At 36.7% G+C, this 25414-nt stretch overlaps 1 protein-coding gene and 1 non-coding gene across 2 annotated transcripts in view; both read right to left on the reverse strand.

The window, feature by feature from the left end:
- Positions 1–25414, reverse strand: part of LOC125232731 (fibropellin-1-like) — a 557970-nt gene that overhangs the window by 199319 nt on the left and 333237 nt on the right. The window lies entirely within an intron of this gene.
- Positions 15040–15113, reverse strand: Trnas-cga. Its single transcript has one exon. It is a non-coding gene; the product is annotated as a tRNA-Ser (tRNA).

The following is a 25414-nucleotide window of genomic DNA, read 5'->3' on the forward strand; positions in this document are numbered from 1 at the left end:
CTGTAAATGACGAATAACAGTTCGGGAGTAGAAAAAACGTTTTATGATACACGTGTGAAGAGAGAGAATTCGTAGCTCGTGTCAATTCCACGTGTATAGTTTGTGTTTTAATTTATAGCCACTCGTTTTGATTTTCCTCTTTTCCGCTTGCTTGTATCGTAATGTACTATTACTGTCGTTAGCGCTCGTCGTTGACCGGTCTAGTATTATAATTCGATTGTGCATGGCGGACGCTTTTGTCAGCGCAATAAGCCGAGTGGTCGTTTTCCTAAAAGCCTATAGAAGTTGTGGTTATTCGACCCGTTATGTTATTGCGGTAAGCTTAAATCGAGATTTAAAATGTACCAGCATAATAGTATGTAACTAAAATGTTAAAGAGACATCTATTATGAAATTCTAAAATCAATAAATGTTCTATTTATTTACATCTAAATTTGCACACCTATTTAAACTAAGATTAGTCATATATCTTGCTTAAATGTAAAATAGGCCCTGAAGACATTGGCATTTTACATAAGCGATGTTCTATTCTATTGTAATATTTTAATACAGTGATATTTTATATATATGTTTGTATAGTTTATATGTAAATAAAAATTAAATAATTCACATATCAATTCAAACACCCCATATAACTAATTGAAATAAAAATAACTTACTAATGTAATTGCTTACATACCTAACTATTTAATTATTATCAGTAAGTATTCTCTTCGTTTTAAAAATACTGGACTTCTCGTAATATTTTGGTTCCCGCTTAGTAGATACGAATTTCCGAGAGGTCATAAATTAATACGTCGTCGGCTAATCCCGCTAACAGCTACTTCTGACTGAGTCACAGTAGATGATGTTAAACAGTACGATGTGGGATAATTTATATTTTCTTCATTTATAAAAGTATCGTATTAAATCTTGAATGACTTTATGTGAATGATCACTTCGGAAAGACAAGAATGACTGTGACAAACCGAAGCGAGCAGACAATAACTTAAACTTGAGAAAGTAAACTACAACTTTTAAAATAAATCTCGTTTATTATGGCTGTCTATTATAAGTAAAACGGCACGTGTTACTTACCTGGATAAAATGATGCGTTTTATTTAACCGGTCATTGATTAAATTAGGATACTATATAAAAAATATAATATTAAAAACAAAATCCTTGCAAATGCGTAGAGTACCAAATACGGTTACCTACTGAGTGTCGGAGGTTTACATTGCAAAACCAGAATTGAGAGAGAAGCATAAAATTTAGTATTTAGAACCGCAATCGTATAATATTTTAGGCATCTATATATTGATATTTATATATCCATCGTTGGCCACGTCTTTGCCTTTGGCTAGTCTGAGGCCAAGAGTAAGCCCATGTTTAGTATAAAAAAAAAACATTATTTTATATGTTTTAGTCCATGAATACTATTAATAATCTGTGTAGTGCTATCACTGTCACTGAATGTAATATCAGTGCGACTGAGCGACTCGGTGACGGACGTTTTTATAGCGCATCCAATTGTGACAACAATGGCGCCACGGTTTCGTGCAAGCGCTTGCTTTTTCAGCCGACTGTAGCAGATGGTATTTGCTTATTATTTATGGTTTACTTCATTTAAACAATACAATAATCTAATCACAAACACGAGGTTTCTTTAGGGGCGAAATGAGTATTTAACGGAAATGTTAGAAACGTCGAACTTTAAATATGCGTCAAGATATGTCAATAACAGCTCTAATAATGTATTGATTGGATATTCTAAAATTAAGTTTAATCTCTATCGTATTTAAACTAATTTTCGACAGAGGTTATCATAATTAAAGAATGAACCGCGCCGTGAGTTATATGGCGACTTAAGTCAATAGTTAGGTGTTTAGAGTTACTGTCTACAATGTGTGTAATGCTATTACTATCACGGTCACTGAATGTAATGTGACTGACTGATGCGGTGACGGACGCTTTTATAGCGCACAACAATGACGCCGCGGTTTCGTGAGAGCGCTTGCTTTTTCAGCCGACAGTGGCAGACGGGGATTTTGACGAATGTGGTTGAGTATTTGTTTTAATTATTTATGGTTTCGTTCATTTATACTGTATGAGAATTAAGTCACAAACAAGCAAGGCTTTTTCAATGGGTGAAATTAATGGTTGCAAATGGAAATCTTTAGGAAACTAACGGCGCGATGCTAATTTCAATATGTTTATATGCGACAAAAAGGAGCCTACAATATGGATTATCTCTTCTTTTCACTTATTACATGGAAATTTATTTTGTCGATTTTCAGTTCATCGAGAACATGCAAACAAACAGACACAGAGGCAGGCGCGACGGGCAGTTTATCTTATAAGGTGTAGCGATAGAAATAAAAATAATTGAACAATTTTTGTCCAATTGCAATTGCAACTATTACTTTCAAATAGTGTGTGGCAGGTCTAGTGGATTTACCAAAAGTTTTAGATTTGTTAATGGACAATTGCAATGTTCCACAAAAAGCATTCTCCCATTTTTTACCTAAAATAAAATCTATTTTTCGAGCGGTCGAATATTCTGGTAAAGTGTCGACGAGTCGGGCTGTAAAATTTTATGCGATCGCAAATTGTCCCATTTTGGTCTCTAACGTCCAACGACTAAATGCCGGCTATCCGACTATTGAATAAAATGTAGAATTTATGCCTCCGGTGTGGGAGTGCAATGGACTAGTGGTGTAGTGCCTTATAAAAAACGAGCCAATTTTTATATCCGATTTGGGGTCACGGGATTTATTGCGTCGAAATTGCCGAAGACAAATGCTGCGGGTCAGGTCGATTTCGAGACTCAACAAGTTTAGTATTGCTTGGCTGGGTCATTCGATGTCTATCACTGCGAAAGGTAAATTTAATGTTGAATAATTTTATTTTAATGTCATTTAAATTGGGTTTGTAAAAAAAAAACAATATTATTTATACACCTAATTACAAATAACTACTACTTTTTTAAAGTCTGGCGAGTTTTATGAATTACTCGTAAAGTAACAAAAGATTGTAAAATATTTTACAATTTTTGTTTAACTATCACCTTTAAGAAATTTGAAATCAGCCAGTAGGCTACCTAACTAAATAACTTTTCGTACAACTATATGCTTAAACTTTTTACGGCTTAACTAGCGAAATGTTGTTCGTGAATCATTAGCAAGACATGTTCTGACGAGGGACGTCATTCGACATTTCTGAAATGTATGTTTCAGACATACAACAGATATTAAGTTTATTATAAACATGGAAAGTAGACTACTTGAAATGAATATATAATATTACATGAAAGTAATTCGGGATATCTATATCTACTGGACCCTCATCATTAAAATCTATGTACAGAATGTGCATAAATATACCTACCTACAGTTTAATAATTAAAGTAATCATACACCGGTTTTACATTCTTATAATTCATACAAAGTTATACAATAAGCAATAATAATACCTAAAAATCGCTTTGTCCTTAATCTAAGACGCTTAATTTTAAAAATATTAAGAGAAATAAAATACGTTTAGCAAGATTTATGAACAGGGAATGGCAGTTTCGTATTAAACGAGAACGTTTTAGTCCCGACTCTAATTGAAAATGGTCGAAAGACGTGTGCGCCATAAGAAATAGCCTTAAATGTGCTGTGTTCAAAGAAAGTTAGTCCAAGGCAAGAGATGCGGCAAAATTATGATTTTAGAATACAGCAATCTCTGTTTTCCTCTTTAAGTCTACACAGTTTGGACTTGTTAACCTTTAAGCTTTGATATTAAAGAAAAAAATCGAACCCGCATCAACCGCAGACAGGACGGCCGCTCTTAAGTCGATACGATACAGGACAATTCTCCATACAAACGCTCTCGACTATTTCCTCCCTGGTTTTTGAAGATATAGCAATGGTTTTTTCAACACAGATTATTATTATTATTTTTGTCTGTGTCGGACCGTTTTGATTTTTTTGCTATTTTTATTTTAAAAGACGCTAAAGCCAATCAAACATTTCTAAAAACAGCCTTTTTCAATATGGCTTAAAAAACTCAAGATCGGTAACAATTAGCCAGAAAATCTAAACGGTCCGACACAGATTATTTCATTGTTATTCATATTCTCAAATTTCGTTTCGTTTAAATAAGTTTTGAAGGAGTAAACAGTCGAGAGCAGAACCTCGATTTTAAAGATTTTTTCGCAATATCTTTTAACTGAGTTGTTCTTAATGGACATTCTTTTTTCGATAAATCTAGTTAATAACACTAGTATATTTAACTGAAATTCCCAAATTGAAAGGGGGATTCCTTTCCATTTTAGCATTTTCGCTCCCGTAGCGTCTAAACCAATTGACCTACGGAAGCTGTGCGGGACTCTAGCTAATGTTTCCATTTCTTTCTGTGTGCATAAACACCTTTGGGGTGATATAGAGACATTGAAAATCAAGCGTGGTTTTAACCTTTAGTTAAATTATTTGTTATATTAATGGTAATATAAATGATTAATTATTTAAGAGTTTTAAGATGGCTTGTGAAATCCAAGTAAAATATCTCTCAAATCACATAGTAAACAGTAGAATCTTATTTCTCATGGCTTGAGACCTCAGGGACCCCTGACAAGCGCTGACCCGCGTCACACGCACACGACACAAAATATATCGTGCCGCTACAAATCCGTACCTATAGAAAACGACTAACATTCTCGACTAAAAGGTGACGTTTCTAGAGCAATTACACGTCCACGAGTATGCAAACTATTTCGAGGTTTGGCGTAGGTATTTATTCTGAATTTTTCTTTATATAATACCACTATTATTTTATGCAACTGGCGTTTAAGTGAGGTAAAAAAAGACGAGTGGCGTGAGTAACAATTAGAGGCGAAGCCGAAAATTGTAAATAAAGACGCCACGAGTATTTTTTGACTCAGTTAAACACCGTTGCATACAATACTTTTTCTACGACCATGCACTTACTTTTTAATAGTTTTCTAAATAGAATCACTTTCGTGAAATTCTCACTGTTTCCTGTATTTTGACTTGTCGGCCTCCCCTTTGCTCCTGCCTCACTCTGTCGCTCGCACTCCCCCGCGCCGCCGCCAGCCCCCGGCGCCCCGCGCACCCACGCTATATCCCTTAAAGGCTTCCTAACAATGCTTTAAGAGCTATATCGTATCCGTGGGTGCGCGGGGCGCAGAGCCCCGGCTGACATCTTTTATGTAGGGTTTTAAAGATCTATGCAATACACTGTAAATGACGTATAACACTACGGGAGTAGAAAAAACATCTTATCCTTTAGCTTCCTTAGCTATTTATGATATGTATGTATACATACAAGCTATTTACAATTTAATTTCATACAGCGATTTGAATAGTATTAAAAATAAGTGCTCCACCGTAGACCGCATCATCACTTTATACCATCAGGTGTATTTTACGCACTAGTGCGAGAAGTTATTAATTTTTTGTCAGGTCGAAACTTCGGAGGGCCATCTGTACTGAAAAACGTCGTACGATAGGTACACGTGCGAAAAGGAAATTTGTAACTCGTGTCGATTTAAACTCCATTCGGTCGTGTTTTAATTTATCGCCACTCGTTGCAAACTTCCATTTTTTCGCACTTGTTTCGTAATGTACTATTTTATTGCCACCGATGAAACACAACATTTTTCACCTTCCCAACACGTGTTAAATATTAACTGTAAAACATGAAACTAAATCAAATACATCAATTGAATTATCATTTATGATTCAAAATCATCATATTATAAACGTTATATCTACCAGTCAGCTTTAAGCATTGAAGTTAACATTCGTATTTCGTAGATATGAAATTACTTTACACTCTTGTGGATAAAATGCAATATCCTCATCAGTTTCCAAAGTATCAATAGAGCCTTTACCAGAGGTGTGGTGAACGTTACATTCACAGCTTTCTTTTTGTTTTCTCGGCATTATTTGAACGAGTAAATAAGTCTTACTCCGCGCGTTAGTGCCGGTTTTATCGGCAATAACTTCTCAATCGGCGGTTCTGTACTCTATTCCCGGCGGGGGGCTGATAATTTCCACGGACAAAGTATTATGTGATGTAGCAATACAGTAGAAGAGCTTAAGCAGTACTTGAACGTAATTTAAGAGTGTCCGGTAGTTATCTACCGAGATACTGAAAAAGTAAGCATGGACTTGTCTCTTTCATGGACACTGTGAAAAAAAATATTAAAATTTCTTATCAATTCAGAATAAAAACTTATCAAATAAATCATCTTCCTTGCGTTATCCCGGCATTTTCCACGGCTCATGGGAGCCTGGGGTCCACTTTGACAACTAATCCCAAGATTTGGCGTAGGCACTAGTTTTACGAAAGCGACTGCCATCTGACCTTCCAACCCGAAGGGTAACTAGGCCTTATTGGAATTAGTCCGGTTTCCCCACGATGTTTTCCTTCACCGAAAAGCGACTGGCAAATATCAAATGATATTTCGCACATAAGTTTCGAAATACTCATTGGGGTACGAGCCGGGGTTCGAACCCGCGACCTCCGGATCGTAAGTCGCACGCTCTTACCTCTAGGCCACCAGCGCTTATTAGATAAAAAAAAACTTATCAAATAAATATATGTATATATTTATATTCTTTATAAAAATTAAGGAGGACCTGTATCTGTAAGAGAACGGTTACTTTACTAAAACTAAAATTAAAATCACCCCTAACGTTCTCGCTATAGAGTTACGTATTTAAAACTCATGTTAGCCACGCTGTTTTCTATAATCATATTTTACACCACGTAATAAGTTAGCTGTTTCGTAAATCTGTATCGTACGTCCCCGCTGCGAGGAATTTAGAACTTCATCCAGTTATTGCTCTCTAGTTTATGAAGTTCCCAGGCTACTCAACCGGGTGCTTTATATAAAATCAGGCTACGGAAAACCTCAGGTGAATGGAGGAAACGTATGAAATTACAGCTAAATAAATTATAGATGTTTAATAGTAGACTTTGATTTGAATTTTACCTGCTGCAAATTTTATACGAGCTAGACAGTATTTTATTAATATGTTTCCTTACCTAATAACCAAGAGTAGTAAATTCAGAAATTATATATGATTATGTACGTTCCTACACCTTCTAATTAATTGTACACACCTTCCCTCACCTCCTAACCTAACCTTCCTTCACATTCTAATTATTGTTGTTGTTGTGTATTGTTGTTGTGTTGTTGTTGTATTCTAAGTAATTGTACATCTCTAATTAATTGTAGTAGAGTTATACTTTAGTTAGAACTTAGAATTAGTAGTACTTATCAATTGTAATTTCAATTCAATTTTAAATATTTTCTAAATATGTACACGTGACGTGTAAAAGTGCCCCTGTGACCTACTTGCTGAATAAATTATTTTGATTTTGATTTTAATAGTTTTTTTATAACTGTTTGATTGAAATGGAAATAACCCACTGTATCCTCTAAATACATTTTTTCTAGTTAAAAATCCGATTGATCCGTAAACTTATTTAAATTTAGATGGTCGCTAGCGGTCGCTATCGGGCTCAAAATTACCACTTTTTCTGATTTGTAGTCTGCCTCTTTTGTACTCGTGTGATGTTCATATCCGTGGCAACATCTCTTTCGCACACTTCAGTTGTCTTTGTGTAAGCGAAATTATGTCTGTGGAAAAACAAGAGAGAAGCTAAATTTTCATTTAAAAAATGTAACGAGGACAAAAGGGCCCTGTTATTTTCTGGTTAATACCAATATGGGAATAGACTTATCTAAAGAATCTAGCTTGTATGGGGTTAATTATATTAAAAAAAAACCGGCCAAGTGCGAGTCGGTTTCGCCCACCGAGGGTTCTGTACAAACTTTCAATAGTTGAATCATCAATATAATTCTACAGACTTGACTAGATCCCTCAAGACTCAATGTCCCTCATAACAAGTAATATTTAATATACAATTTTATTTAGACAACGTCTAAAGAAAATCAAGACAATTTGAATTCAATAGTTTATGACATATCGTAAGGACGCTCCTGACTCGACCTTAAAATCTTAAAACCGCGATGTAGGTAATGAGCATTCATCCTACAGCGACATCTATCGGCAACTTGAAGTGATTATATGCAGTGACGTCAATGTCATCGGAATGAAAGTTACGGGCCTTGATGATAAACAATAAAGCTAGCATATTAAACGGCCATGTGTGATAGCGAGGCTGGTAGCGAACGAGTTATACGGGCTACCTAAATGCCGCCAATTGAAACTTTTCTTGTTTTGCGGAGTTTGCGCGGGAAAAGTTGTTCGGCATTCCATGCCCCGCGGTCAGGGGCTATAACACGTATAGGTATGCCCTTATACCACGGAACTGCTATTTTAAATTGAAACCTGCGTATTATAAAGTAACCGATATAGCCCTCCAAATCGCTAAACTTAAGTGGCAGTGGGCGGGGCACATTGCACGTAGAACCGATGGCCGTTGGGGCGGAAAGGTTCTCGAGTGGCGACCGCGTACCGGAAGGCGAAGCGTGGGTAGGCTCCCAACAAGGTGGACTGATGACCTGGTGAAGGTCACAGGAGTCCGCTGGATGCGGGTGGCGCAAGACAGGTCATTGTGGCAATCTTTGGGGGAGGCCTATGTCCAGCAGTGGACGTCTTTCGGCTGATATGATGATGATGATGATGATGATGTATTATAATCTACAACCACAATACAAGCCTTCTTGAGCTTACCGTGGGGCTCAGTCAATCTGTGTAAAAATGTCCTATATATAAAATGTCTACCTACTATGTACAAGGTGCCTGACCGATATAAGGCCCACCTTATTTATTTTAAACACAAAAATAAAACTATGGAAACGGATTAAATCGCGTATAATGAATTTAAAATACATCCCGACGTTTCGAACTCTTTACAGCGTTCGTGGTCAACGGGTGACTGAGGAAAAATTAAAATGTGCAAAAGCTACCCACATAGTTTCCATAGTTTTATTTCATGAGTAACTATCGCGGTAACCGAAGACAATATTACAAAAATAAACTTAATTTTTTTTGAGAAAACGACAGCAATATTGTTTAAACTAAATATCGACAGTATTAATTCTAATAACATCTTTGGCTTACAAAACAATATTTGATATTAATACATAATTGTCACGGTTTTTGTAAAAAAAACGTATCTTTTAAAAATGGGCTTTGTTAGGCACCGGGCCTTGTAAATGTATTTTGTTGTGTTATACCGTTGTAACGTTGTCTGAGTACCCTCAACACAAGCCTTCTTGAGATTACCGTGCGACTTAGTCAATATGTGTACAAGGATGTCCGGAAATTAAATTATTTCTATAAACAATTCCTTGGGTAGATGTAGCTTAGATAATAAGCTAATTTATAATCTTTTCAGTGTTTTCAGCTTTTTTTCTACTAATTTAATCTGGTTTACCAGGTTGTAATATAGGGAGAGAATATTTGAATTATTATTGAATTTTCTGATAGATAAATATCAGCAGTCCGTGTTTGTATTTTAAAGTAAAATTAACTAATTTCACTAAATATTGTTCCTTTAGTCATCTAAATGATTCTCAAATAAACTTCTTATATTTTTACCTTGGTTACTACAAACGTATCAAAACCAACTCAGTCAAACAACACACAAACCAGTCATATACATTTCTAGATTTTTATTCCGATTTGCACTCCCTTTGTCACCAAAATATGGCCCGCCCAAACAACAGGCTATTCATACAGCCCCAAAGGCAGCGACAGTCAACAATAGTGTCAGTTCATTAAAAGAGCAGTCCGCACGCCCCAACGCTTTCCATCAACGACGTGCCGGCAAGTGCCAGCTAGGTCCAATTGCTAGCGAATCAGCCGCCAACTTTTTACTCCGCCGGTAAAATATTAGAATGTTTTTTAAAAGCAGACCAAAGATTCGCCTCCTCTCTTTTGTATGGAACAATGGAACTAAGCACAATACCTGGTATCGTACCGGGATTTATACGTAAACGAAAAGTTTCAAAATAAATTGCTTGTTAAAAGTGAACGTTAAAAATGCAGAACGAATTCTTGAAAAACGTTGTCTGCAATATTGCTCGTAGCAAATTAGCCCTGTAGCTTTTATAAGTATTTTATAATATGTATTATATTTAAAGCTTTTCTACAGATACGTTTCTAAAAGGAGCATACATAGTGGAATTCATTTTTAGTAAATTAAACATTGTGTTGGGATGGTTAACTAGCACGTGTAGTCGTGTATTGAAACCGATTATATTGTATACATATTTCCCCACAAAACAATTAATAGGTCCCTTAAATTGTACGTAGACGTATCTATTCTCATATTAAAGTACCTACTACTAATGTTACTATCATGTAGATACAGTAATAATACTGAGGATTATAAAGGATATGTAGCCAGTGGGTGGGAATAATGTAGACACGATATCATTTTAAAAACGAGTATTTTTAACCCCCGACGCAAAAACGAAGGGGTGTTATAAGTTTGACGTGTCTGTCTGTCTGTCTGTCTGTCTGTCTGTCTGTCTGTCTGTCTGTCTGTCTGTCTGTCTGTCTGTCTGTCTGTCTGTTTGTCTGTGTGTGTGTCTGTCTGTGGCATCGTAGCTCTCGAACGGATGAACCGATTTTGATTTAGTTTTTTTTGTTTGAAAGCTGAATTAGTCGGGAGTGTTCTTAGCCATGTTTGATGGTAATCGGTCCACTATGTCGGAGGTTTTTCAAAATTTTAATTAGTTTTTTTTTTTAATAAAAAAAAATTACAATGGTATGTGGCTGATTCTTAGCGGCCCGAAATGTATTACAAAAACACCTAAATACTATTTTTTTCAGCCTTCTAGCTCAAAAAATAAAGATTTTACACCCGGGTTAGATTTTTTGAAAAAAATTTTATCCAAATCGGTCCAAAAAATGTCTAAATATACGGAAATATAAAATTCGTGTGGCACTATTGTGCCACCGAAAGCCCAAATCTGAAGTCCATTTTGGTCTATCTCTTATCGTTTCCGAGATATAACGTCTTGAAAGTACGAAATGTACTAAACTTCTACTATTTGTTTGTGAAATCGTTGCTATCACATTCCATCAGGCGCTCATGACTAAATTGTATGGAAGAGTCGAAATCCGACTCGCACTTGACCAATTATCGTAGAAAGTTGTGTTTCGACGTAAAACGATGAGGTGTTATAAGTTTGACGTGTCTATCTGTCTGTGTGTGTGTGTGTGTGTGTGTGTGTGTGTGTGTGTGTGTGTGTGTGTGTGTGTGTGTGTGTGTGTGTGTGTGTGTGTATGTGTGTGTCTGTCTGTGGCATCGCATCGTGTCGTAGCTCCTGAACGGATCTACCGATTTTGATTAATTTTTTTGTTTATAAAAGGTGAATTAGTCGAGTGTTTTTATTTATATTAGCTGTAGGTGAGGGCCTTTCTTCCCGTGGGAGAAGGCGACTGTGGGATGTGGGTTAAATTGTGGCGTAGGCGAGAGGCTGGCAACCTGTCACTGCAATGTCACAGTTTCGTTTTCTTTCAACCCCTTATTTGCCAACAGTGGCACTGAAACCTGAGTAGTTTCATGTGCTCTGCCTACCCCTTCATGGGACACAGGCGTGATTGTATGTATATGTAGCTGTAGGTGATGGCCGCTGGTCCAAGATGGTCGCCGCCACAAAAAAAAATATTTATTTATTATGGATTACAGAGGCAAGCATGATCGCGCGATAAATGATAAAACCAGCAGGGTTAGCACATGATTGCCGCGAGAGTATGTCACCGCGAGATAGACTACCGGTTCTTATGTCATTAATACAATTACGACAAAGACGTGTCATCTCATCTATCTCGCGGCGACATACTCTCGCGGCAATCATGTGCTAGGCCTAAAGGGGCGGCTCATTCTGCGATTCTATCGCCGCGCTACATGTATATGGCGGCGGCCGCGAGTTTCGCGGCCCGTTCACTGGTGACGACCTTCACGCGGCGCAATAGAATTCTATGTCGGCTGCTCGCGTGCGGTCTGTTTGTTAATTATGTAGGTAAGAATTTAGAATGGCGGCATTTTATGAACATCAAAGGAGTGAGCCTTCAGTATTTGTACTATTATATTCTGTGATATTCGTACTATTAGTAAGTGCGAAAAGGACGGCCTGGCGCGACCATGCTATCGGTGTTGATTTTTAACCGCCGCCTCAAATCTCAAAGGAAGGGGTTCTCAATTCGTCTGTATTTTATTTTTTTATGTTTGTTCCTCGATATCTCCGTCGCTACTGGACCGATTTTGAATTTTTTTTTTGATAGTATATGAATACAGATTGGTCCCATTTTTCTCAGAACCCAGTTCTGATGATGGGATCCTGGAGAAATCGAGAGAACTCCTCAAATCTGAAAGGCATACATATGGTGATTTTTGTGTTTTTAAAGGAATGGCATGCATTTACTTACGGAACAGTGACATTTGGTGCAGTGGAACTGCTGATGATGGTCAGAACGGAACTCCTCAAATCTGAACGGCACGCTTATAGTGACTTTGGTATTTTTATAAGATCAGCATGCCCTTACGTCCAGAACAGTGACATTTGGTGCACTGGAACTTCTGATGATGGTCAGATCGGAACTCCTCAAATTTGAACGGCACGCTTATAGTGACTTTGGTATTTTTATAAGAACAGCATGCACTTACGTCCAGATCAGTGACATTTGGTGCAGTGGAACTCCTGATGTTGATCAGAACGGAACTCCTCAGATCTGAACGGCACGCTTATAGTGACTTTAGTATTTTTATAAAAACAGCATGCACTTACCTCTAGAACATCTTGAACGTAAAAAATGTAGGTAAGTACTTAACATACAATTCGGTACTTGAATTCCAAAACACATTATATGACAAAAGAAAGAGCCCCCTACAAAAAGAAAGAAATAAAAACCTTAAATTATAAATTTAAAAAACCCCCGACACAAAAAAAGGTGAATTAAATAAAAAATTAAATAAAAAAAGGGTGAAAAAAACTAAAAGTGCGAGCTTTCAAAAAGTAATAAAATAACTAAATAAGTAGCTCTAGGAATACCTACCTTCCTACTTACGAAATACCTACCTTCTTCTTCTTAGGAATATCTACCTACCTTCTACCTTCTTACGAAATACGTAAGATGAAAACCTAACTACGAAATTCTTGAACGTAAAAATTTTGGTACTTAAACATAAAATTACTTGAATTCTTAAACACAAGAAATATGACAAAATAAATTATTAATTATTATTCTCTTTATTGATTTCCATTATTAATTAATGGTAAAGTGTTGTCGCGTCGGGGGACCGCTCTTTGCCTGTCTAACTTGAAACTTAAAAACTAAATATTTACACAGCTAAACTAACTTAATAAATGTTTAACAAAAAATTCACTAGGTACATACATTAAACTAACTACCTGAACATGAACAATGTAACTATACAACCAAAATGTCAAAGGAAGTATTAGAATTACAAGTAACGTATATGTTTACAACCAAACAAACTAGATAAGTGCTGAGCAAAAATTTCAACACCCAATCTTAAAATAAGACTCTAAAGACTGCATCGGAAACACAACCGTCAACGACGTCTGCCCTCGCGCTAATATTGAGAGCGGTCCCCCGACGCGACAACACTTTACCATTAATTAATAATGGAAATCAATAAAGAGAATAATAATTAATAATTTATTTTGTCATATTTCTTGTGTTTAAGAATTCAAGTAATTTTATGTTTAAGTACCAAAATTTTTACGTTCAAGAATTTCGTAGTTAGGTTTTCATCTTACGTATTTCGTAAGAAGGTAGAAGGTAGGTAGATATTCCTAAGAAGAAGAAGGTAGGTATTTCGTAAGTAGGAAGGTAGGTATTCCTAGAGCTACTTATTTAGTTATTTTATTACTTTTTGAAAGCTCGCACTTTTAGTTTTTTTCACCCTTTTTTTATTTAATTTTTAATTTAATTCACCTTTTTTGATTTTGGATATGAACATAGAAATAATTTGTCCTTAATAAGTTTTCGTGTAGAAATAACCATGTGGAGCTCAAACAATAAAAAAAAATTTTTTTTGGACCACCCTATTGTATATTTGTTTAAATATTGATGTTATAAAGTAAGCGCTATTATTCTATTTAAACTGCTGTTACCAGATCAAAGTAAAGTCAAACTTACTTGAAAATTACACGAATGAAGGCATTTTTATAAAGCTTTCAAGCATGCTAGGAAACACGTATATAACACGTGCCAGAAAATCATTATTATACAACTGAATTACTTTGTATACATACAGCGCGTAAACGTAATAAGGGCGATAAATGAAACCAGGCGTATAATTCAATATTGTTATCATTAATTAAGAGGTGTTTCTGATTTACTCTTAATTTTCACCCCATAATGAATTTTTGAAAAAAATCTCAGCAGCAATGTACTGTAAATGTGGTTGCGATGACAATCAATGACAACTGTCAACGAGCGTTTAACGGGAGTGTGTTTGCATTACGTTGCGGGCCGAATTAATTTGTATGGATAAAAAAATATTTCAATTTTAAGTAAAAGTTATCTAATTACATTTTATACGTCCTATACTCACCACCGTTAAGAGGTTCGCCCGTATTAGGTTTATACCCTGTATAATCAATAAAGATAAGTCATAAGTGTTAAGAAAATATCACGTTCAATAAATGTAACAATTTTCTCACGTTCAACCAATATAAAACTACTTACTGTTATTTTGTCCGTGCGTCGAGTGCGGTCAGACAAGCGGCTTCAAGTTTAATTGGAACGAACTATATTTGCCAAGTCATGTGTGCTTCAAAGGAAATTTAGTGGAAAACTAATTATACACATTCTAGTCGCTGAGGTTCACTGAGGCCAATTTTAACTTTTAATCCTGTACCAAAAATGAGAAATATTAATATAACGAGCGTGCATTTCGTTCGTCTTGTTTTATTAGCGGATAGGCTATAAATTAAGAAGAGCGAGCCAAACGTATGACCAAAATTAGGTAATACTTCATTATAAACTGAAATAGATACCATACACTAAAGAAAAAGCGATCAAGCCCACTGGTGGCGAAGCCGGGAATCGAACCCGGGTCTCCAGCTATCGCGGCTGACGTGTTCGACCGCTACACCACCCCGACCGCCGAGGTACCCGTCGAAATGTCTCTAGTGTATGTTATCTCTGAAGGCTAGGCGCCTTTGACCAACTCTAAGGGCGAGCAATTTGTGCTTGCACCTCCTATATGAATCCTTTTGCAGGATTACGATATAGCGAGAGAGATGGTGCTGCCATCTATCGATGTAGGGAACAAATCAAATTATTTAAAAAAAAAAAATTAATAAAAATGAAAATGAGAACGTGGAAATGAGAGCGTTAAGAAGCATGGCTGGTGTAAAGTTGAGTGATAGGATCAGAAATAGCGTGATAAGAGAGAAGTGTGGAGTGGATGTAGATGTGGTGACAAAGATTGAGATGGGTATGTTAAGGTGGTTTGGGCATGTAGAGAGGATGGATGAGAGGAGATTAACGAAGAAAGTATATGAAAAAGGAGTGAAAGGGTCAGTTGGTAGTGGAAGACCTAGGCGAACTTTTCTTGATCAAATCGGGGAAATATTGCAAAAAGGCCAGGTCAGAAGTACTCGAAACCGACGAGCGTGTATGAGAAACGTTATGAAAGTGTGTGAAGCGAAAGTGGTTTGTCAGGATCGTAGTAAATGGAAATCCGTGATCTCTGCCTACCCCTCTGGGAAACAGGCGTGATTGTATGTATGTATGTATGTATGTATGTAAAAATTTAATGAAATAATTTGATTTGTTCCCTACATTAATACTTCATTGTTACAAAACATTGTAGTAGCAAAATAAATATGTGGTCTATCTATTTTTCACGATCACGATCACAACACAATGCCCCCAAGTCGTATTGTGCCCGTAGGATGACTTGCAAATAAAAAGTTTCATACTTAAAAAGCTTTTACAATACCGAAGGTGAAACTTCAGGATACAGTTTAAAATACATCAGGCGAGCTATTCGTGAAATCCCTTTGCAGATACAAAGCCGGTCAAGCCTTAATACCTCTACTTTCTCCAAGAGGGCGCACTGTAGGAGAAAATATACGTCAGTTAGATCCTTCTTTACAAAGAGTTGGTACCTATTTCGTTTGTATTGGCCTCGGAGCTAAACCCTCCTACGCGACGGATGTCTCGATTTTATTCGGACGCTCTGTGAGAATGCCTTTCGTATCCCATTTCTCTTTTTCGAGAAACATTCTCAGGAGATTGAAAACACAATTGTGTTTCAGATACGCGTTGCACATACGTGTGAAATGATTCCCTTTGGCGAGTTTAAAATATTTACAGACAAATGTGTTGTTGCTTGTTTGTATAAATGAAAACAAATCCATATTTGTTTTTACATCCATATGCATATAACAGCCATCAGCAGTTTATCAATGACTTTCTTTCTTTTATATAATACACGTAATGGTACTTCTTCGTTTGACTCTAACGCAAGTTCCATTATAACTTACTTCTGGTTTAGCTTCCTTAACTTTGGTTTCATATTTTTTTCTGCTGTACGCTTTTTTATATCTTTTATTCGATTTTTTCTTTCATCCGATTTTTTCGCAACATTCAGATCCGTATTTGCTTTCCAAGGTTTATTCCGCGAGAAACTTTTCAGGATTGCTTTGGCTGACGTTTGATCATGCAAATTATTGCTGGCTATATAAATTTATAGGAGGCGAAGTTGTTAAATATGAGGGCGGACATCTACATCGAGCCAACTTACAAAGTAAGACAGTTCGGAATAGTAATTTATGGCCTGCTCTTCGATATCCAGTTGGATTGTCCCGTTTACTCTTGGGTTTAAGCTGTGACCCGCTAAATTGATGCGCGGATTCTTACAAAACTGGTTTATGTCAGTGGTTTACTGGTTTAAGTTTAGAGGCTACATTAAATGTAAATCTTGAAGACGGAAATGGCATAGTATATTTTCTGTATAAGTATGAAAGTAACACGGCTATGTTTAAGTTGCAATTGTTGCAACTCCTCTGAGCAAGTCGAAAAGTACCTACGCGAATATCATTTAGTTACTTTACTGCAGTTTTATGATAGGTCGTGCCATGGGTCAATTTCATTTTGTAGGAAAATGATGAACGTGATATTAAACTACCACAGCTTGCCATAAATTCACCGCCCATAAATGCACTATCAGGAATAAATTACAGCTTAAAATCCTAAGCTATAAGTGCGGTGTTATTCATTTAATATCTGTGGCGTCACGGCGCGTCAGTGAAAATTAAAACACTTTGTAGTTTTAATTAATACCAAAAATAAATGTAAATTATATAAATCAACGTAGTGCTATTAATATGCCCGAGTATGTTTAAGCCACAGAACCCTAAACAAGTCGCGCTCAAGTTTACCGCCGGCTATGAAACTTTTCTTTTATCTTCTTTATTTAGTTTCAGTACAGCATGTCCTATCATTTATTTATTGTTGCTTTTAACTTCCGCCTTCTAAGGATGACCGCTTTCTGTATAGAAATAGATTTCACAAGGGTTTGTCAAGGGACCTTTAAGTTTAAATTAGTAGTTTGTAAGCGACATTTTATGTCTGTCGCTCTCACAGGGGAAGATACCGTAAACTCTTTGCGTTTGTTACAAAGTTTTTGTATCCACGAGCTTTGTTGCATGCAAATATATTAATTATTTCAATTTAACTATTTACCTACGTTGACATGTCATTACTTAAATTAATGCGCTGTGAAATGTTAAATGTTATGTCATTTACGATATTCGATATATTAAATGAGTTTTTCGGAACTGCGTGCGTATCCGAACGTACAAACGCCCACGAAACGAAACGCTCATAGAGATATAACTCTATCGCTCTTGCGTATTGGCGCGACAGAGCCAGACTACCTTTTGCGGCGTTTCGTTTTCGTTTCGCGTCGTAGACATGCCATTCGGCTACGGGGCCGGATATACAAATGATATTGAGTTTACCTTGTGGACCAGAAGGTCAGAGGGCAGTCAGTTTCGTATAGATTTGTGCCTAATGTGCCAATTCTAAGGATCAATGGCCAAGTGAACCGGGGTTCCCAGAGCCGTATAAAACCGGGATGACACAAGGGTGACGATGATTTTTCATGAAGGTACCCCTAATTACCTTCAATTTCAATTTATTGCATCAAATTAACACTTATAGTTGAACCTTACGTGCTAATTAGTTTTGTATTTCTTAAGATCTAACATGCAATATACGAAACAGTGACGTGAAATAGTTCATCAATGAAATAAATATTAAATTCAATTTCAATAAAACACATTAGGTACATTCGAATTTAGATGTCATTTAAATTAAACAGATTCTGAGAATAAAATTAATAATTGATATAAATGTAAAGGAAATGAAATAAATTGATTAAATGCATAGCAATATAATTTCGTTCGGAAAAGTCAAAATATTCAAATAAAAGTAATTGAAAATAAAATAAAATAAAAACAAAAGTTCATTCGAATTATATCAAAATAGCGGAAAATGTCCGAGTGGTCACAATCATTAATTCAAAGAGTTAAATTTTTATACTTCTCCATGCCATACTTTCCTATTAAACATAGGCGTCTGATCAAACTTTACAGAATGATATCATAGTACATTACAGCAGAGGCCGGGAAAATGAGGATTTCCGGCCAAGTGGGTATGATTTCCGGCCGGTTAGGGATACGAAGCCGGGAATCCGTTTTCACGCCGAGGCATGTATAGTGCTTTTCTCAAACATACAATGAAATAAAAAAAATGCTCTAAAGGACAATATTTTATAAAAAAAAGTTACTTTGCAGGCCTATGCCTGAAAAATAATATGAAATCCCTTGACAGTCCTCTCGAGTTGTTGCGCCCAAAAAGCGATACTTCCCAGCCCATTTTAAGGAACGTAAAGACAATATTTCATTGCATGTTTGAGAAAAGTATATTTGCACTTCAACATTGTATTTACCTGCTTAGCGAGTAGCTAAGTTACTGGGAACTAATGGGATGAAAGCCATTTAGCCGAGTTCGTTAGTGAACCTTATCTTCTTGCATAACATTGCCTTCCTCCGTCGACTATCACTTAAATACTTAGTCGTCTTTGATCTTGTAGTGTTTGTTCATTCCACACTTTGTCGGAGAATATCAGTGTGCGTAGCCGAATGGACAAACGCTCACGAAACGCTCACGATAATATATTTTTCGTAGTTAAGTATCTATCTCTATCACTCTTGCGTATTGGCGCGACAGAGCCAGACTACCTATCTGCGGCGTTTCGCGTCGCAGAAATACCATTCGGCTACGTGGAGGAGAACCATTTTCGGGATATGTTCGCCTAATATAGGTTTTAAGGTTCGGTAGCTGAAATGACAGTGTTATGTAACGGAAAACCTTTAGTCTCGTTACGTCAGTATGTCACAGCAAATTACTCGGAAACTATAAGATATACCTATTTTAACGATGAAACGTAAGCGTGTTTTATACGCCGCATAATGAAATATGTATGTCATTTCAGGTAGAGACACGTAATTTACGTCAAAATAAGCGCTGGTGGCCTAACGGTAAGAACGTGTGACTTTCAATCCGGAGGTCGCGGGTTCGAACCCCGGCTCGTACCAATTAGTTTTACGGAACTTATGCCAATCGCTTTTCGGTTAAGGAAAACATCGTGAGGAAACCGGACTAATTCCAATAAAACCTAGTTGCCCTTTGGGTTGGAAGGTCATACGGCAGTCGCTTTCGTAAAACTAGTTCCTACGCCAAATCTTGTCACAGGACCCCAGGCTCCCATGAGCCGCGGCAAATGCCGGAATAACGCAAGGAGGATGAGGTATTGTACATTTTGAGGGACAACGCACATGTTAAATAAATCCACTTGGATTCCTATTTATATGACGAGGGTTAATAAATACAGGAATTTAATCCATAGCTACATGAGTTTATAATTCCGCCGGACGACCGATCTGGCGCAGTCGGTAGTGACCCTGCCTGTTGCGCCGCGGTCCCGGGTTCGAATCCCGGTAAAGGCATTTCTTTGTGTGATGAGCACAGATATTTGTTCCTGAGTCATGGATGTTTTCTATGTATATAAGTATTTATATATTATATATATCGTTGTCTGAGTACCCACAAGTCCCACAACACAAGCCTTCTTGAGCTTACCGTGGGCTTCAGTCAATCTGTGTAAGAATGTCCTATAATATTTATTTATTTAATTACTACTTACTGTGATAAGATAAGATAAACGCTGAGCGGACGAAACCGCGTATAAATCAACTTCAGAACTTTACTGCATAACAAGTATTAAAAACTTAGCGATGCTTCAGCTTGAAAGAGTCTTTTATTCCATTTAAAAGCCAGGACTTATTTGTAGCTGTAGTATAAACTTAGTTACTTCGGACACTTTCATAATGAAATTAATGAGCATGGTCAAGTTTTCTTGATGAAAATTCCATTTTAAAATAACATTATCATTACCTACTCTTTCCAAACATAAATTAGTGGTATTTTCTAGGCTGGAATTGATTTTTAAAAGTTTACTGGAAAGATATTTAGGTACTTAATGTAAGATCATTTTATGAGATTTTTCACAATAGGCTACTTGACCCTTTTTCAAAGTATATCTTATATTATTAATTACTGTCTAATTAAACGAAAAAAAAATAGTACCATATTTTATTACGACTTAAAAAGCCGCAAAAAATTATTTAAAGTTTACTTTTACGTGATCAGGCAAAAACAACATCAGCCATATTAATCTATACAATATCTATGACATGACGTCAGTATATTTAGAAAAAAATATTTCACATTGTCACACCCGTCAACGACTATGAATTTTAATACAATAGAGGTTGCTTCTATGGAGATCAGATTACTACCTATAATTTCCATAGTTGATCTGAATTATGTGACGTCACTCAATTGGCCAACACCGTTTTCAGAGTCCATAATTTAAAAAAAAACATACACACATCTTTAATTAAAAATACGCAGTCATCACGCACTTTTAATGCCCGCAAGCTATATATATATATTGATTTCTTAAGTCAAATACTACAGAAAACAATAACTTGATGTGCTAAATTCGATACGAGTCTGTAGCCTATTCTCGGCTAGATGGCGTTTACGCTCAGCTTTATCTTCCTGATAATGAAACCGAGTTTATTTGCCGACTTTGCTTATTTGTAGGGGTTAAGCATTTTATGTACCTACCTACAATATTGTGATAGTATGCATCAATAAAATTAAGTATTCGGTATTCAAATGCTTAGCCCGATTATAGCTAAAGTTCAAAGCTTGTTGATTCAAAATATTATGTTGTTCATAAAATATGTACTTACGAAAAATATACCTTTAAATAGAATTAGTAACATGCGTATCTTGTTAGCACCTAGGTACTTAACAAATAAAATAAAACGGACAAATTTGTAAAATACATCATGTGGACAAAGATTATTGAATGAATTGAGCAATTGAAATATGCCTATTTGAGCAAATAAGTGTACTTAATCGTTTCACTACTAAATTTCCTTCAATATCTAGCCTCTGAACCCATAAAACGTGTTTTATTACACACGACTGGCAAATTGTTAAATGATTCGTGTATAAAATAGTCAAACATACTCATAAAAGCGGAGATTTCTTTCAGAACGGTCGTTTCATGCACGGAAGGTGCCACTTTAGCGTATCATAAAACTCCTACCGACAGCATTTTCTCATGCGTCAGGAACTCGTTGCGTCCTGCCTACTTTGTGATCTTTTTGCTATGGAGCAGGAATTCCCATCCTTACTGTTTTTGCGATTAAGTAGGTAATGAATCCGGGACGTGTGTTAGCTATTACCTGAAAAAAAAAGAAAGTATAAAATCATATGACGATTCTAATCTGATAATTATACATATTCTTGTCTTTCACTAAGACTCGTGCTTTGATTCTTAGAATAATAGATTAGGTATTTATATGTATTACTTTATAATTAGGTGCGATCTATAAATAAGTACCTGTGGCCTTTTTCACAACAGTGACAATCGCCTGACAGTGACACTTCGCCTTTCAACAAGGAAATATTAACGCTGAGTAACAATGTTACTAGTTTATCAACCCAGACATAGGCACAGAATTGTCAGTGTCAAGTTGTTAATGTCACTGTTGTGGAGTAGCCCACTGATGGACAAAACAGAAACGGATGTTGCAATAAAATGTGTCTATCATAATATTTAAGACGATCGTATGTCAACTGTCAACTGATTATATTATACTTTCAGTAGGTAATTGGATTCTGACTATCCTAGATTCCTATCAAAACCAAAATAAGCCGGATAAAGGATCTGTCTGTAATGAGATTGATTCTCGAGAATCGGAAACCTACAAAGTGCTATTAAACAGTAACTACCGCTTACTAAGTTAGGGCCTTACTGTATCGGGATACCTAGAATACTTAATCAATATACGGTTGTACTAACATTATTATAATAAAAAAAAAAAAAAAAAAATGGTTTATTTATCGCGACGGACGGAGTCTAGCCGCCAGAAGTACTTATGCCTGAGGACTGTGACGATGGGCCTCCTAAATGACTCGAAACATGTCGCAAAAGTCGCGATTTCTTTCCATTTATTGTAAACTAGCTTTTTCGTAGGGGGTCAGAAAGAGACAAAAGGTAGCCTATATCACTCTCCATCCCTTCAACTATCTCCACTTAAAAAAATCATGTCAATACATCGCTTTGTTTTACCGTGAAAGAAGGACAAACAAACAGACACACACTTTCCCATTTATAATATAAATATATATGTATAATATATATTAATATATTAAGTATGGATAACAGCGTGCGTAGCCGAATGGCATAAACGCTCACGAAACGAAACGCTCGTAGATATTTATCTCTATCGCCCTTGCGTATTGGCGCGACAGAGCCAGACTACTTTATTTCGCGGCATTTCGTTTTCGTTTCGCGTCGTAGAAATGCCATTTGGCTACGAGACCAGGAATACGAGCAAGAAAAACAATTGTGACGTTACATAAAAACATAGTCTACCCTAATAAAAAAGCAGTATGAAATATTGAATCGCTTATTTTGTTATCTAGATAATCGAATCTTTCAAAACCGTTCCTAAGCCAGTTATAATATTAATACGAAACCTTAACTTACCTACCGGCATTCTACTTAGCCTGCGGTAAAATTTCATTACCGTCCGAGCAAGGCGGGCCGGTTAACAAGTTTATTATTAACCTGACTGCCGTCACGGTGGCTTTTTTTCTTTCTTCATTTCCCCTTGGAAATAGAGGAATCTTCGCTGTTTGCTAAGACAATTGGAAGTTTCTGTCAACGGTGAAGTTTGTTTGATGCGCCTGGCCTCTAGTCATAGTTATAAATAATCTTAATTACTATACCTTACCGCGGTTGTTTTATGAGATTATTGCGATGGATCAAAGGAATAAGGTAGGGCAAATGACACAATGACATAAGGTACAGCGGGGCAAATCCCGACTGTTGGGCAATTGTGACTGATCCATTTTTTCCCTTATTAGACTATTAGGTTCAGTTGCACATGTATCCACTGAAAGGCGTGCCATATATAGCCCAGCAATTCCCGTCAATTTTGTACAATGCCACTTCAGCAAATTTTAATTGATCCTATTTTGTTACCAACATTTAGTGATATAATTCGACTTTCGTAAGATATATACAGGATAATTGTTATAATTAAGAAAATATAGATACTAGAGAACCTTAATGACGAAATAAAACTTAATAAAATCTCAATTCATCAACAAAATCTTGGTAACAAAATAGGAATTAATAAAAACAAATTTAACTTTTCCTTTAATTTTTGTACAAAGTTGACGGGAATTGCTGAGCCAGTGAACACTCTAATTAATAATGCAAAGATTGGGAAAAAAGAAACATGGGAAAAATGGATCAATTTTCTTTGCCCCCCCCCCCCCCCCCCAGTCGAAATGGCCCCGCTGTACCTTATTGTAATTTTTCATAATTCAAAAGAGCGTATGTTCAGGTATTACGAGAGATTAGCAGCAGTTTCTTTAAAATTGCTTTTTTTTAGACTTTCATACGCAGACTCACGCTTGTATGGAAATTTATTTCTGAAATAAATGATATTTAGTTTAATTTAATTTAATTTCTAAAAAGGGTAGTCAGAACACATGAAACTTTCAGTGCCACTCATAAATTATGAACTTGAAAGGAAACGAAATTGTGGCATTGCAGTGACATCTTCTTCTTCTTCTTCGTCGAAACCTCATGACTGAGGGTCGTGACCACCATAAGTCGCTGTACGTTGCAGTGCTCTCCACTCAGGACGATCTTTTGCCTTCCTAAAGGAGGATTGTAGTGACATAGTTGCCAGCCCATCGCCCACGCCATAAATTTAATGAACATTTTCACAGTTGACTTTTAAGACACCCACAAGAGGAAAAGGGGTTGTGAAGTTCGAAAGCGCGTCGGACTTAATTAAAAACAAAATAATCAAAGAAAATAATTCCAAAAATAAACGTACGCATTTTTAAACATAATCCATACTAATATTATAAATGGGAAAGTGTGTGTGTCTGTTTGTTTGTCCGTCTTTCACGGCAAAACGGAGTGACGTATTGACGTGATTTTTTAAGTGGAGATAGTTGAAGGGATGGAGAGTGACATAGGCTACTTTTTGTCTTTTTCTAACGCGAGCAAAGCCGCGGGCAAAGGCTAGTTATGTTTATAAACAAAATAACGTGCCAATATTCCAATAAATGTCTGGAAACATTTTACGTAGCAGCCACTTCATAATCATGAACTGTTATAGGGATGTCTTTCCCATCACGGAACAATGGTATTCCGGACCTTTGGGAGGCGTGCGCGGGGCCGAAGCCAACACGTAGAGGCCCTTTTGACACTTTAATGAAATGTAAGGGGTACACCGAGCGGATGTTGCCCTTGCCCGTATCATGGGACACACGCAGAGGCAACACCCGCCAGGGTGTAAGGACTATTTGAGAGTTAATGGAATCTAAAATGAACTGGTCTATTTTGATGAAAGTGATGGACTAAATACTGGGCTATGGATAAAAAACCGGACGCCTGCCTAATAAAACGGTATCCAATTTTATTTCCGGCAGACGGTGACTCGTCCCCACAAGATGGGCCCCCACAAAAAGCGACATCCAAGATGGCTCAAGGGCAACACCGGTGTGAGAACTCAAGGGTGTCGAGAGGTGTACACCGCTTTCTGCCCAGTGGCTGTGAAGCCACTGCACCAACTCGCGTCTTATGCAAATTTTCACTTCCACCCCTCGGGCATGTAGCCCTAACGACTCCACTCTGGACGGCCAGCCAAGGCAAGCCAGAGGTAGAGAGTACTGTCCCACCCACCCGCCTTACGGGTAACAGAACTCCCCAGGAGCACTC

The sequence above is a fragment of the Leguminivora glycinivorella genome, chromosome 13 (assembly GCF_023078275.1).
Source record: "Leguminivora glycinivorella isolate SPB_JAAS2020 chromosome 13, LegGlyc_1.1, whole genome shotgun sequence".
NCBI classification, from domain to species: Eukaryota; Metazoa; Arthropoda; class Insecta; order Lepidoptera; family Tortricidae; genus Leguminivora; species Leguminivora glycinivorella.